We start from the raw sequence: 6,000 nt of genomic DNA on the forward strand, positions 1-6,000 counted from the left end.
GATTGTCTTAAATTTTTAATATCTTAATTATTTTTATTACTTTTAAAATAAAAAGATATTATTATTAAAATTATATATATATATATATATATATATAGAGAGAGAGAGAGAGAGAGAGAGAGAGAGAGAGAGAGAGAGAGAGAAAAAAAAAGAAAGACCATAATACATAATAACAATCTAATTGTCAAGGACATTAATCTCAAAGAAAAAAAAACTCAATCTACTCTTATGTCACTCAAAAAGATTAGGAAATCATTCAAAGATGGTAATATATTGAACTAGAATGGCTATTGCCAAAAACAAGAAAACTAAAAAGTCTTGAAACAAGACTAACGTTTAGAAAGGTATTGACAAGAGTGAAGAAGGCTTCACTCTTGTTTCCATATAAACTCTTTAAGTAGGAGCTACGTGGCAATATTCTAAAAGACCTCCAATATATGTTAACTTTGCTAAACACATGTTTTAACTTGCAAGGCAAATTATCTATATATGCGCCACATAGGTAGCTTGTTCCACAAGCTACTAATACATGTGATATGTGGCTAACTTCTTAACTAAGTTTCTAGCTTACCAATTAATTATAAATACGTATAAAGTCAAAGTAGTATCTATGAAACTTCTAAAAAACTTCTCTAAAAATTATTATGAAATTTATTTTATTTTATTTCCACTTAATCATATAGATAATTATTAGAATAAATATAAATATCCATGATACTAACTACAATCAACTTATAAATTTTTTGTTATATTAATAATCAATATGTGTATATATATATATATATATATATATATATATATATATATATATATATATACATACATACATATATACATAATGCCTTAAGATTAAATATTAATTTTTTTAATAAAAATAATATTTCATTTTAATTGGAAGAATTTTATCCTTCATGAATATTTGACTAATACTACTTAAAATATAAGTATTGCATGATTTTAAGTAGTTAAATTGATTAGTGCAAAGATACATAAGATGATGTCAAATTATTCATAGAGTTAGTTTTTGAAGATCTAAATGTTTTTTATATATTTAAAATTAAGTACTTTTATTTTTTAAGGACCATTAATACCATTACTTAAATTGAAAAAAAAAACAAATTTACTTTGTCTTTGTTCTTCAAATTACTAAATGTATGCAATAATTGCATTACTTATTTTAATGTATTTTTAATAATTATAATATATTTCTTCATGGAATTTAATTATTAATGTTATTAAATTATGTCAACATAGATAGCCATTTTAAAAGAGACTGAACCAAAAATTACATTATTGTTTACAAATTTTAAATTTTTTTCATAGCTACATATATATATATATATATATATATATATATATATATATATATTCTTATATTATTTAAAAAATATGCAATCAACAATGGCAGGTGCAAAATATATAAATTTTTGAAATTAAATGCATGGAAATTGGCTCTTTGTATTAAAAAATAATTGTTTAAAAGTGGTTTGCAAGAAAAATATAAATTACCTAACAAGCTTAGTTTTAGATCAAAATAGATTAATAAAAAATTAATACAAATTTTATTATAAGTTTATTTGTATGAAGAGAATAACATGGTACATGAGAAACTGGAATGATTATTGAGTAATGATTTCTTTGTTTTAGTATTTGTGTTTCTTTGAATTCTCATTTATTGTGAACTTTGGACTAATTGTCATACTCAACCGAAACGTCTAAATGATGATTGAATAGAAAAAAATAAAATCAAACAAAAGGGAGTTTTTGTTGTTACGGATAGAGGCACATTATAAACTTTCGGACATTTTTAATATGTACCTTTAGTGGTGAGAATCACCCCCAAAACCATGGCACCAATTCATCACAGAGCAGTGAATTCTTCCGAAATGAAAACAATATCAGCTCACATCTTGGAACTGTCGTTTAAGTTGAAGAAAACAGCTATTCTATCTCTAGTTCTTCAATGAAGTGGACTTGTGTTTTGTAATCTGTGTTTGTGTACATGCGATTCCGGTGCCTCAACTTGGTACCAATCACCGAAGGACAGCACCAGATGAAGCAGACTCTCATTCGCCAGTTTTCACTACACAAATGAGACCTGAAAATGCACGTCCGGCGGCTTAAGATCGTGGAGCTCATATCAACGACCTGCAGGAGCAATGCTAGCATTTGCAGATGGTCTCGAACCAGGCATCAGTTGCAGTTTCTAGACATATTGCCGATAAGAGAGCAGGGTGATCGACCAACCAAAGGTCCTGTCGATCAAGATGCAATGCAGACTCACCCGCAGTCGACATCCAAGACAACTCAGATGGTGAAGAAATAAATGCAGGGGAGAACATCATAGTCAACAGCACACACTGCAAAGGTAACTCCATGCATCATGGTATCAGTCATGCTTAAACAGTGTTCCGTATCTCTAAACCCAAATCAATATAATGCATAAAGGATCTAGGGAGGTTGCAGTGTGTGTTACAAACACAACATCCAACAATTGCAAAAGCCTAGTGCTCTCGATGTCGATCAGTGAGACGTACCGTGTGGTGGACCCAGGAGCTTAGCTGTACTCGGTGCGGAGACAGTGATCAGTATTGGTGGCATGGGTCGATGCATTCTTAGGATCATAAGTGTTGTAATGTGTTCCCGTTGTATGAGAAGCTGTTTCCACGGCTACTTACCCCAACATATGACATGTTTTTCCACACGCATGCTCGCTCCCAACAGCCTCACATTGTCCTTTGCTCTCATCGGCGGGGACTTCCCGGGAGAGAAAAAGATTTCGACAAGTTGACGAAAAACCAAAATAGTGTCATTGAAGGGGTTGGTGTTAATCGGGCGGGTCGGATGGGAGCATGCGTGATGGAAAATCGGTCAATTGCTCAGGATTAGTGTCCATAAAAACAACTCTAATACTACTGAAACACATTGATTCTTCATTCAGTCTGCTGAAGCGGCCATGTACTTCATGTTCGTAGAGAGACTATATATCTAAAGAGCCGATAGGTGCCTCACCGAGTTGAAGAATGCCTGGTCCTATCCAAACTTAACTCCACGCCAATTTATCACAATCTTTATCCAGCAGGTTGGATGCGAAACGAAGAGGTAACATCTAGCTTATCAACGAGGAGCCACTGGGGACATCGTTCACGTCTCGCAAAAAATTGTATCCAAGGATAGAGTATATCTATCAGGTTCGACAACCTCGTCGCTGAAAACTATATAACTTGCAAAATGTATTCCGCTAACGAACAGAATCTTCCATAAGAGGTTATCATCTGGCATCACAAAAGCATGAAAATAAACCAGAGCGAAAAAATAGTAACGGCATTTAAAGCAGAGTGTCTCGTGATCAAGACATGGAACTAGCCAAAAACCTACAGACCCAGCGGTTGAGATACTCCAACTTCAGCAAGCCTCAATTCAGCTGATGTCCACGCGCTACCTTTTGGCCTCATCTCTCCTTCCGTCAGCACAGCAAAGGGAGTACTGTTGCGTGATCACTAGTTTGAGAGAATCTACCAGATAGCAAGCATAGACCAGCCTGAGTGCAACGTCTACGTCGCAGGTTTTGAAGGACACCTAGTGAGGCATGCGAGAGAAGCAGGAGCTCGTCAATCTCTGGCCTGGAGGCGCAATGGAGCAAGAAGCTGATCCCTAGTGAACCACCTACGTCCCTACCAACGAAAAGTGCAAAAGCGTTTGAAAATTGTCCTTCAGCAAACCAAACTAAACCAGCTCGGACAAGCGCTGTAACAGACACGCGCATGGCGGAATCATGCATCATGAGCCACATCGTCGCCGAACACTGGGAGTCGGGAAGCCGGGAAGAGGACTCCCGTTCGCAAGAGGCTCTAGTACGAATAGATACAGCATTCATGGTGCACTTTATAGCGCCCTCTGCCCAGTACAGCTCTGCTCAATGCTCTACGGTCTCCTTTCCCCGCTTTCAGGGCCCACTCACTTTATCTTCCTGATGCACTTGGAGACCTCTTTCAGACTGGGATGGAGATGGAGCGGAGCGAATATGGGCCTTTTTCGAAACACACAGCGTCCTCCTCGCCCGGATGTAAACACATTTGTTCACTCGTTCCAAGCCTCGAGATTTCATTCCCAAGTGTTGGACGCAGCGAAACTGCGCTGGTGAGGGGGAGGGGGGGGGGGGGGGGGGGGGGGGGGCACTGGCGCTCTCTCATCTGGGTTAAGTTATCAGAGCAGCAAGGGAGGGAGGGTGGTGGGCACGTGCACTGTGGACGCCAGCCGCGGCATGAGCGGCATTGGTGACTGTGCGGCATCCCGCTTGTCTGGACACAAGCCTTGAAGGGCGCGACACGGAACATGCCGGAGGATATCCGTGCGTCGGGGCTCTCAAAAGACTTCGCCCGAGTCAGGGGCTCTCATCATGCGCACGGATATCTCACCGAATCTTAGGATCTTCGGCCGCCGTGGGCCCGGGATCCGCTCGCAGCACCGGCACCCTTAGCAGTGGCAGCACCCGCAGCATGAGCAGCACCAGCAGCAACAACAACAAACAACACATAGCATGCACCGAGCTCCATCGCCACTACCCTCTTCGCCTTCTTTCTTCTTCTTCTTCTTCTTCTTCTTCCTCCTCCTCCTCCTCTGATCTTCGTCGCCTCTTCCTACTACTTTTCCCTCGTCACTGCCTCGTCGTGGCGCTTAAAGCTTCGTGAATCCATGGGCCTGGGCTATCGTCGTCGTCGTCGTCGTCGATGCGTGTCGGATGTTGTATTCTTCGTGGGAGAAGTTGAATGTGGGAAGGGGGGTGGGGGGGATAGGGGCATTCACCGTCCTTGTAAGTTGCTCCCCCGCTAGATCTGGAATCTAACTATGGCCAGGTTTAGAATCCACGAGAGCATTTGTTGTGGATTTATTCACATGGGTGTGTGTGTGTGTGTGTATATATATAAATACTTTTCTTTTTTCTTTTTTCTGAGGGGATCGAACATAGAGAATATCCTCTATTTTGAATGCTCCAGGAGCCTTTGTTTGAGGATGGTTGAGATTTTAATGGTAATCTTGGGTGTTTTATTTTATTGAAAATAGGAAATAAAAGAAATTCAAGGAGAATATATGGTAAGGAATTTCAGGGTTGCCTTTCACCGTTTTTCTTTTTCTCTTTATAAAATTGTTGTTGAGATAGTTATTTGTTGTGAACTTTTTTGGATTTTGCTGATTGAACTGAAACTGTTGGTTTGGATATTGCTTTGAAAATAATTACATGAAGTGTGTGGGTTTTATAAGTGATTCAAACTCTTTAACTGATTTTGCCATATCTAATGAGAATTTGATTGTAACTGCAATTGTGTATTTTGTGTCAATTTTGTACTTTGGTATGCTTATTTATTATATAAAGTTTGAGGTTAGCCATAGTCCTTTTTGAGACTATTATTGACTTAGATAATATGAGAAGACCATTTTCTATGCTACATTTTTATGCCAAACAAACTAAAATGTGATTTATTTATATTTCTATTTATGCTTTTATTAAAATCAATGTCTTTATTTTATTTTATTTCTTTTTATAATTCAAACAATCAATTATGAATTTGCATATATTTTTCTTTTAAAAAATATTGAGATCTTTTGCATATCATATTATTATGTGTCCATGACGTCATAATCTTCTTTTCTACACCTTCAGAATGTTGACAAATAAAATAGCTCCTCTAATAAGATTTAAATATGATTTATAACAAAAATTATTTTTAAAGGTTTTTACTATGCTTTTTATGCTTTGCAAATCCTCTTTTAGTCTTTACATCCACTTGCACATTTAAACATAGAATTTTTCATCTATTGCATATTTGGATTTTGACTTTTATTCCTTTAAAAACTTGTTTACATTAATGTTTTCATTATAAAAGAATTAAAAGGCTAGATTGACATGAAATTGTTTTTTTAGCATCTATCTTATAATTGTTGTATTAAATAAACACTGTGTATTGACTAAGATTCAAACCTATTTTAGACAAATATTGA

This window comes from Physcomitrium patens, chromosome 2 (assembly GCF_059467195.1).
Source record: "Physcomitrium patens ecotype Gransden chromosome 2, ASM5946719v1, whole genome shotgun sequence".
Lineage (NCBI taxonomy): Eukaryota > Viridiplantae > Streptophyta > Bryopsida > Funariales > Funariaceae > Physcomitrium > Physcomitrium patens.